General features: G+C 38.7%; 1 protein-coding gene across 2 annotated transcripts in view; it reads right to left on the reverse strand.

The window, feature by feature from the left end:
• The window catches only part of sema3fb (sema domain, immunoglobulin domain (Ig), short basic domain, secreted, (semaphorin) 3Fb), a 117971-nt gene extending 108295 nt beyond the window's left edge, over window positions 1–9676 (reverse strand). The window contains exon 1 of one of the 2 annotated variants that reach the window (XM_051912922.1): window positions 9568–9676. The gene's annotated coding sequence lies outside the window, so the exon portion shown is untranslated. The remainder of the gene's footprint in view (window positions 1–9567) is intronic. The other variant, XM_051912925.1, reaches the window with a different exon arrangement.
• Window positions 9677–10764: the final 1088 nt, after the last annotated feature.

Below are 10764 nucleotides of genomic sequence, written 5' to 3' on the forward strand. Positions count from 1 at the left end.
TAAACTCGCCATTGCGGGTTATAAAGTCAGAATTGTGTGATATAAAGTCAGAATTGCATGATATAGCCTAAAGTCAGAATTATATAAAGATGTAAAGTCGCAATTCTGACTTTATATCTCACAATTCAGACTTTTTTTCTCAAAATTGCAAGATATAAACTCACAATTGCGAGTTATAAAGTCAGAATTGCATGATCTAAACTCAACTTTTTTCTCAGAATTGTGAGTATATATATCTCACAATTCTGATTTCATAATATGCAACTGCAAGTTATAGAGTCAGAATTGTGAGATATAACCTCGCAACCTCGGAGAAAAAAAATGTCAGTCTTTATTCCCTTATAATTGGACATTATAACACTCAATTTCGAGTTTACATCATGCAATTCTGACTTTATTACTCGCAATTCTGACTTTATATCTCACAAAAAAAGAGAATTGTGAGATATAAAACTCGCAATTGCAAGAAAAAATGTCCGAATTATGAGATAAAAAGTCGCAATTACATTTTTTCTTTTTTATTTCATGGCAGAAACAAGCTTCCATACAATATTATAACAAATTAGTTTTAAAAGTAACAATACTTGTGGTTTTATAATTATCATTATTCAAAACCAACAGAAATCTATGGTACATATGCCAACACAATATCATGGCAATTCCTAACTATTCTACATTTTGGCAAATTGGTGGCTAATTCTTACATTTTTCGTATGATTCACATTAATACGATACAGGACCTATAAATAGTTAAGTTTTCCTTTTAGAATGGGTTCATACATGCTCGTTTAAATAGCTACAGCAGGTAAACGTGTGTGTGTGTGTGTGTGTGTGTAGGACGAATAGTGATTCTGAATGGGTCTCTGGGATAAGGTTCCTGCAGGGGTGGGATGCCCATGAGGACATGGATAAGGGTGGATCCTCGTCGGCTTGCTTATATTCTAGGCATTCCCAGAATGCCGCCCTGGGAACGTGGTATAGGATCTCCTTTCTGGTTCACGCATCTGCCCCCAGCCCATCATCGCCCCAGAATCACGAGCCGCAGCGTTTTGACTCTGTAATAGAGGAATCAGAGGATACCCAGAAAGACAGACAGAATTCAAAAGAAGAAGAGAACCACAGAAATAGAGTGAGAGGTCAGCAGGATAACTGGGTTCGTATCACGGCTGGAGTGTGTGAGTGTCGTTCTGTCTGTGACAAGCGGCGTTCTGTCTGTAACAGGATAGAGTTGCACTACAACTTGTTGCGTGATGCTAAATAAATGCTGGCATGTGTGCCCAGAAACATGACGCTTTGGCTGAAAAGGGTCACTCACCTCATGTCCACAGTGCCTGCTGATGCACAAGTCTCTGCATTAATGACAACACATGGATCGCATGCAACCTTTATATTCCTCTGCTGTCCCATCAACACCATTATGTGACAGGGCAAAGCTTTGCTAACAAGGACATCAGTGAGATAATACAGGTCTTTAAAATCCCTCTCACTCTGCTCCAGGTCCAAGTGAGCTGTCATGCTATCTACATGATCATCAACCTTAAAGCAGCATCCTATCTGAAATTAAACCTGATAAGAGAAGAAGTAAAAATGTAATAAAGAAATAAAGATGAGCAATAAAAGCATATAAAAAGTAAATAAAATGAAATAAGTATATATATCAACATAAAATATGCTCCTCAAGTGCACAAGACCTGATCCAGACGTTATCATGTTGCTAAGCTAATGACACAGTACAATAGATCAAACTATTTTCTATCAATAATTTGTACCTGTGATGCCTTAGTGCCATGTAGTGTACATTATGATAGTAAGTTTATTGTGCCAGATACATACACACTGTTCAAATCCACTTCTAATCCTCTCTTCCCCCACTTGGCCAGCTCTGTTATTCCAAATGGATATATTGACCCACCTTCGGCCCATTAGCCCAGTAACACAAGGTCACAGAGATGCAAAATATCCCATGTGTTTTCTGCTCTAGCGTTGCCAGATCTCCCTCATGTCATTAGGCCAAGTTCATTAGCTCTTGTGTAGTCTGTGATCAATAGCGCCTCTGTACCGAATCCCCCAAACTGTTCCGCAGGCTCTGTTATTGACTAGAACAAAGTGAATATATTATACAAACACAACTATGATCAATGACTCACGCTGCCTATCAGGTCAAACTAATGGAGGATATAAGCGCTTTCAGAGAGGGTTCAAGCCCGCCACTGGACTTAATTAGCAAGAAATTCCAATAAGCTGTCTGAATGGCACACAGCACTGCTGAAGCTCTGTGATAATGATGGACACATTCATTAGCATTTACTACACAAGATCTCATCGCTATTGATGATATATGAATGAATATCAAAGATGGATCAGACACTACGACTGGATTGACTGTGGCCAATTAAATAAACATGATGAATATGTGGTGGAAACATGAATGCTAAATTAAAGTGGTAATTTAAGACTATTCCATGTCAAATATTTAACAATAATAATAATACATCAAAAAATACATCATAAACAATTATTTTTATACTGTAATACTTGTAATATGGTTTCCATTAGCAGCACAACTGTTTTAAACATTTATAATAAGAAATGAAATCATTATATTAGGATGATTTCTGAAGGATTATGTGACACTGAAGACTGGAGTAATGATGCAAAAATTCAGCTTTGCATCACAAGAATAAATTAATGTAACGCAAAATACATTAAAATAGAAAACAGTTATTTAAAATTGTATTTTCATAATATTGATGCTTGTATTTTTGATCAAATAAATGCAGCCTTGGTGAGAATGAGAGCCTTATTTCAAAAACAAAGCAAAATATCTACAGACCCTAAATATGCATAAACTATGATGCAGTCTGTTCCAATATCACAGTGGAAACTGTGTCTGAATAGATGTTATGGTTGTAATTATGCCTTGTGGAAGGATGAGAAATGTCTACTCTGACCTGAATAACCAAAAAACACCTGCTACTATAGTGTGAAGTTTGGCCTCGTTCTAAATCACTCCATAAACACACAAATTAGACACAGAGCAGCTCAGGAAGGAGGTGGTCTCTCATAAGAAACTGTCATTGGCATGTAAGCAGGTGTGTATGTGTGTGTTTCCTTCTAGGGCCACACATCAAACACAGCTGTATGCTTACAGCTGACGATCCTGAGACTGCAACTGTTCCTGCATCTGTCTGCACCTCTGGTACGAGTGTATGTGTATTCCTGTGCTTGAGCAACTCTCAAAAGTCCACATGGAAACAGCTAACATACATATATCACTCTACAGACACTAGAAGACAAATCCAGAATGTGTTTAGTCATAACTTACTGCTGTCTGCGAGTTATCCCTACTTTAATCATGACACAATTGTGTCTTTCACTCTGAGCTCAGCTTTTCCATGTTTCTGACATGTAAGATTTAGAGACACAGATATAGATAGATAGATAGATAGATAGATAGATAGATAGATAGACAAATTCTCACTTAAAGGCACACTATGTAGTTTTAGCCTCTAGAGGTCGCTTATTCAAAACAAAGACGTAGCTTGATGACGCCTTGATTTCACGGAATCATGGGAGGTGTTGTCTTCACGTCTACAGCCGGTGGAAAATAATCCTGCGAGACTCGGGCAGAAATCATGTTCATGGATAAGCTAATGTATTAAAGATTTATTGAGTAGCAAAAGTTGGAGCGGAACGATGCCGCTGCAGCGATAGCTAATGAGAGACAAGCGCGACACACAACACGGCTCGAGAGCAGCGGAACTTTTATTATGCCGCAGACAACTGTTGCCGCTTCTTCCAGTCATGAGTATGTGGGGTAACACAGCGCTGTTTATCGTATTAGATACATTTGTGTGTTGAAAGTTGTTATAGTGCTACTATGAGACACTTGTTGCACACTGCAGGAAGCTAGATCGATATTAGGCATGGTAAAACATGGTACTCGCGGTAAATCAAGAAAATAAGATTTAAACAATATGACTTACTGTGCTGAATCATACAACGATTAGTTTTCTGTCGATGAATGTATCCAAACAGTTGCTCGCCTGTATAATAAAAACACATAATATATTAAAGCGTCTTTGGTGTTTCCATGGTTTCTACAAAATAAAACTGGAAATCAAGGATAATGCGGGTATGATGTCATTGATACAGTAGGTGACGCATGGACACGGTCTGTATCCTGTTAAAAATTGCTTATTTCTCTGGATTTAAACATTCTTGGAAACATTTGGGATAATGTAAGTACACAAGTCAACAAAATATATAACATTGTTCTAGTGGTTTTTGGATATTTTAATCTAAAAATCTTACATGTTGTGCCTTTAAAAAGATATACTTTCTCATCAAGAGTGAAGTATGAAGTATAATTGATGTAGCCACACACTGGAAAATTAGCACATGCAAACTCTTAGTCAACATGGCTTGAAAATGTACAGTGACAACTAAGAGAAAAAACATGCAACAAAGGTGAGTACAGAGTCTGGAAAATATGCATCCATCATTGCTGAGGGAATGTCATGGAAGTCTTAACAGATCCACTCCCAAACGCTTTGAGAACTTATTTAGCGTAACAGTGACTCTGCTAATCTCAGAGTGAAACCGTCATGCTAAAGGATAACGTGTTATAAAGAAGCATTTCATACAAGCACAGAATGACAGCTAAAGTATCTGAGGAAGAACTGGTGAAATATGGGAAAAATTAATTTTTCCCCATCATGTGCTGCTTCAAGCTGTCTATACTGGCCAAACCAAACCATTATATAGGAAAACTGCGGTTTCAAATTATCCTCTTCTGACTTGAGAAAATAGAGTTTTTCAGTAGCATTCACCCAAATGTTTCAGTCATAGGATACATAATCCTTTCTCCCCACCATTGAAAAATCACAGAACCCACATGATTGCTAACATAATATTTGGTTAACTTGAGGAAAAGAGCTTTGTAATAGAATGGAGAGATGGGCTCTTGTTTTCAATCATCCGCTTAATTAAGGCTTCATTTCTCCCTGGACAGCTGTAATTATTGATGGTTTCCATAGCAATGATGGTTTCCATAGCAATGAACTTGTGGGGCAACATTTATCATGTTCAAGCTATCATGCTAATTATTCGTTTTTGTGTGAGCTTAAACCCAGTTGACATTAAAAGAATGAAATAATGTATGTCTTTAGTTCTGTTCTCCTAGAGACTGACCAGGCCCAGCTGCAGTACAATTGTTTCCCTTTCAGGCTTTTTTCATCAATGCTAAAACTGCACTTAAAAAACAAGCTTAAATCAGCCTAAGGTGGTTTGCTAGTCTTATCAGGGGTGCGTTTCCCAAAAGCATCGTTAGCCAACTATGATCGCAAGTTCCGCTGAATTATGTTGGTAATGACGGAACTTGCGACCATTGTTGGCTTCTGGAAATGCACACCAGGTCAACCAATCCTGCCAAGATGGTGGTCAGCTGGTTTAGCTAACTGGCTAAAGTAGCTGACAATTGCCCAAACCCCTGTAAAATCATCAAAACAGAGTGTGAACCCGCTAGATTATTTTTTTAAACCATAGCTTTCTGGATATGTATTATGGTAACACCATGGTATTTTAAAGTAGCATGTAAATACATGTAAAGTACTAATCTAATCTTTATGTATTTAAACCGCCATGATAAGCCTGGGCTTCCCCTACTCATCTGATGTCTTAAGGGCCGTTCATACCAAGGACGATAACTATAAAGATAACAATAAAGATACAGTTCTAAAAATTGTTCTCAATATTAATGAATAGCAAAGTTTACACTACAGCTATAAAGATAACACCACAGAGAAACGGTATCTTTGGAATCACTTTCAGCTCGATTTTATTTAGCTAATGAACGATACAAACATCGACATCCAATCAGAATCCATCCTGCTGTAATGAGCTCCAGCATTTAAAGAGACAAGCACGTGCTTAGAATAAACAGAACAATATCGTCTGCTGGTGTGGACGCTAATAAAGTTATCTTTACAGTTATCGTTCTTAGTGTGAACGCGCCTATTGATTGCCCCTACCACCAAGGTCACACCAGGTCAACACACTATAAGTATACTTACCCGTATAATATTTGAGGACAAGGTCAAGAGATACTATAACCAAACCAGGTTTGAACTGGGCCCACTTTAATGACCAAATCAACTCAGGTTACAAATGAGAAGGGGCCTCCTGGGCCCCAGTGCTCGCCACCTCATGCTCTCCTCAACAATGCCCTGTTAAAAACCCCACTGCGGCCTGACGACTACTCCTCTTTCCCACGGTGAAGAGCGCCTGGCCCCGTGCCCCCCTTCACAGCATATAAAACAGCCAAGCTTGAGAGGAGGCCAGCTTTGGAGAAAGATGGGGCGCCATGCTGCAGCGTACATCATAAATTATGGGCTCCCCAATACACACACACATACAGTTGCAAACTATAAGAAGTGTGCCCTCTTGTAGCTGCCCTGCCTGCCATACTTTTACGGTCTGTGGTCATGACACCGTGCTTTCGTTCCAGCCATAATGAAGGATTTCTCGTCATAATTAATAGCTCAGGTAAAGGTGGGAACATTTTGTCTTAATCAGGAATACGCTGCGTCAGAGAACACTGCGAATTGATCTCATTAGGGATGGCATGCACAAGAGTTTGCACATGTGATGCTCTATCATGCAAGTAAAATCAAAACCTTTGCTGCAACATACTCCGCATAGGCATTTGTTGACCAATGAAAACTTCAGAGAGGTGAGAACAGTGCTGTTTGCAGTATCCCAAATTGATTTCAAAGTGTCTGTCCACACTCTCAAAATCAATCTTTTGCATTCCTGTCAGTTCTCTAATGCATAAGCACCCTTACTCTTACACATACATTTAGAAATGGTTGGAAAAAATAGAATAATTTAATGGATGGCAATAAAATTAGATTTATATAACACAATTAATTAAAGGCCACCTATAATGCCCCTTTTACAAGATGTAATATAAGTCTCTGGTGTCCCCAGAATATGTCTGTGAAGTTTCAGCTCAAAATACCCCACAAATCATTTATTATATATTATAAATTTATAGAAATTTGCCCCTATTTGGGTGTGAGCAAAAACACGCCATTTTTGTGTGTCCCTTTAAATGTAAATGAGCTGCTGATCCCGGCCCCCTTTCCAGAAGAGGGTGGAGCTTTAACAGCTCGCGCTTCGGTTGCTTAACAACAACAAAGCTGGAGTATCTCACGCAGCCAAAATGACGATTGTCAGTAACGGTGTTCAGCCTTACATTGTTCAAATCGGAGTCGGACACTGATGGAGAGACTCAGGAAGAAGTTACAACTTTTAGAATGAAACTGGACGTTTCTGAATGGTTAGTGGATAAATTTATGTAGATGCTGTGGAGTTGATTCAACTCATCGACTAGCATGTGCCGTCATGTTAAACTTTTGTGCGAATCCAGTATTGAATTGACCCTCGTTTGTGAAGCTGTCCGGTGTAAAATGACGGCATGGCAACAACACTCTACTACAGCAACTCTTCCTCTTCTCTAAAGCAGCATGGCCTCACCCCCTTTGTTGTGTCTTCCCGGGGGTAGGGTTTATGTAAATTTTGGGGTTTGTGATGTCACCAACCCGGGAAGAAGCTTGTTGTAGTCTTTACCAGCCGTATGTTGTATCATTCGACTTGGCATGATGCCCCGAATCTAATGTGGCCAAATTTATGATTTTTAGACAAACCCGTCAGAAGTTATAAGCAAAAATAGCCATTTTTCTTATCTCCGGACCAGTTGGAGGCACTGTGCCGAAACGCTGCATGTTGCCTCAGGCCATGCTTGTGATGACATGTACCAAGTTATGTCTATTTTCACAAGCGCTATGTAAAATTTGTTTTGTCGGCATGGTCTGAAGATGATCTGGTTCAATTTTCGTGAAAATCGGAGTAACGGCCTAGGAGGAGTTCGAAAAAGTAGGTTTTTCAGAAAATTCTAAATGGCGGAAACATTTTCATGAGGGAAAATGACTTCGATTCGTCTTGACTCAAGGAATTGGAGGAAAAAAGAATTTTGTTTCTAACCCTTACGGTTCAAAAGTTATTAACATAAACTTGAGTGCAACTTTGGACAGCTGGTGGTGCTAGAGGGATTGAGTTAGAGACTCCAAATTTGCTATGGACACAGTTCAGACAGTTCAGACTCTGACTGTGTGCCAAATTTCGCAACTTTCCCGCAAGTGGTTCTATGGGCTGCCATAGACTTCCAGAGCGGAAGAATAATAATAATAAAAATAAAAAAAATAAAAAAAATAGAACGCCAACAGATACAATAGGTGCCTACGCACCTTCGGTGTTTGGCCCCTAATTATTTAAATATAAATTAGAAATTCTTTGACAACATCCAAGTTCATTTACTGTTGTACAGTGACACGGATATAATGTATCACACTATCAAATTGAACTGACAAGACTCTAACAACAAATAATTGTTTATTAGCCGTGCAATGTATAAAAGTCATTGTTAGCATGCACTGGTGTGTCATACGTGCACTTTGTGAGGGAACTGAGGAAATGCATATACTTAACTGTCAGCCAACACAAACTTTCGCTTTATAGCTAGCTGGGACTTATATTGTCCTCTGCTTCTATAAAAACCACACAAGCATGGCAAAAGTTCTCAAAAGACTGATTCAGGTTACATGCCTCCAATTAAAAGTCGTCTTTCTATGCTGTAACCAATTACATATATTTAAACTGCTCAGTTCCACACACACACAAAAAAAAATCTAACTCCACTATTTTTTTTTAAATGTAATTGAAGACCATTAGTGATACTACAACAACAAATGACTTCAGATAAAGCTGACTCAAGCCAAATGAGTTCAACCACAAATGCAATTCAATAGACTTCTAATTACTCAACTTACTGTTTCAGCAAATTCCCCATTATGAGTTAAACGAATTTATGCTGGGTTGTTTTGCTTTGTGAACAATATCAATGAAAATTTGGCTGTTGTAAAACTAGTCAAATCTAAATCATTGAGCACTTCAGAAGGTCCAGATGTCGAAAAGCAATGTTTGTTTAACCTGCCCGTACAGTGACTGCTACCAAGGGTTGTTTACTTGCGCCTAAAGGTTCATTTGCTTGATTATGTATATATATTTCTCATTCTGCGGCCTGTATATCCCACAGCAATCTTGATTCTGTCAATGTTGACTCAGTGAATCTGGGAAATCAGTCAATAGTGTGGTGCAATGGGAATTTTCAGTGTCAAGCATCAGGACAACTTCTCAATGACAGACGCCAGCTCTCTAAGCTAAACCACATCACTCGACATCATTGCAAAGGACGTTTGCTTTGTCAGCGTCCATAGTCGGGCCTTTTTCTGGCAGGTTAAAACCGAACCTGCTTGAATAATGTCAGAGGTAGAAGGGTGGAGGTCTTCAAAAGGGTTGTGCCCCTTTCCTTCGCTTATTTCCTGTCTCCTGATCTCTCTTGGCCTTTCATGCCTCTTATGCTAACTCCTTATGCAGACTGACAGGGCGCAGGGATTGGTCGAGACCTAGAGCGTTGAAACAGAATGGCACTGATCCATCACCAACCTTTCACTCTTTCACCCTCACTTTCCCTCCATATCTTCCTGTTTCTGTCTGCGTCTCTTTCTTCAGATGTATAGCTCCTCTTCCACTCTCATCATGGTGACTTGGGGACCTACAGATGAAAGGAGAAGAGTTTCAGCCATCAGAACCACCGCTTTGTACATGAGGTCATGAGACCTCTAATTCTGAATGCAGGGGTGAATAAAAGCGATACATCAGATGTATATACAGAAACAAAAACACAAAGAATAAAACTTCCTTTTCTGACAGGATGAGAGAAAGAGTAAGGATGGAAACACACTTTACATATATGTATGTGTGTGTAAAAATTAAATGTAAAAAAAAAAAAAAAACCTTATTTCAGTTAGTTTTCATTTTAGTTTAAGTTTTAGTAAATTTGTGCTTTTGTCATTACTAGATTAAAAATATCTATCACTATGACTTTTGCTTCAATAAACTCCTAATTACTGCTTATTAATAGTTAGTAAGGTAGTTGTTAAGTTTAGGTATGGGGTAGGGTTAAGGGATGTAAAATATGAATAAGGCATTAATATGTGCTTTATAAGCACTAATAAACAGCCAATATCCTAGTAATATGCATGCTAATAGTGAGAATTAGACCCTAAAGTGTTTTAACAAAATTTTAATAAAAAGATAATATTGGTGAGTTACCAAACACAAGAACCTCAACTATTGCCTTCATTATCATATCAGATTTTCTGGTTCAGTAACTCTACTCTTCAGTTGGGTTCTACTTCCTGTAACGAGAGCTTGATTTGGTTGATTTTTATCATGGATGACGATGGATATTCTGTCAACTTTTGTACAAAGACACCCTCTTTTCCACCCTCACATCCCCCATCACTATCCCTCCTCCTATTTCTTCCTCTTTTGTAGCTCTCCTGTTCTCTGGTTGGACGCTGAGAGAAAAGATACGATGCAGAATCTGAAAGCAGGTATTTGTTTGGGGGTCAAGGGGATGGGTTGACCACATGGTGAGACAGGTGGGTCTGGTGAAGTGAATCATTTGACCCATGGAAAACCAGTCAACCTGTTGAGATTGTTAATCTAATATTCCCCAATTTCATAGTATTTCTTCCACAGTAGTCTCAGCTTGATAAACTGCATAAACCAAGGGTGTAGAGTAGGGTGTTATGTCCCCACCAATATCAAAATCAAACCTACTACCTTGATATAAAC

The sequence above is a fragment of the Ctenopharyngodon idella genome, chromosome 11 (genome assembly GCF_019924925.1).
Source record: "Ctenopharyngodon idella isolate HZGC_01 chromosome 11, HZGC01, whole genome shotgun sequence".
NCBI lineage: Eukaryota > Metazoa > Chordata > Actinopteri > Cypriniformes > Xenocyprididae > Ctenopharyngodon > Ctenopharyngodon idella.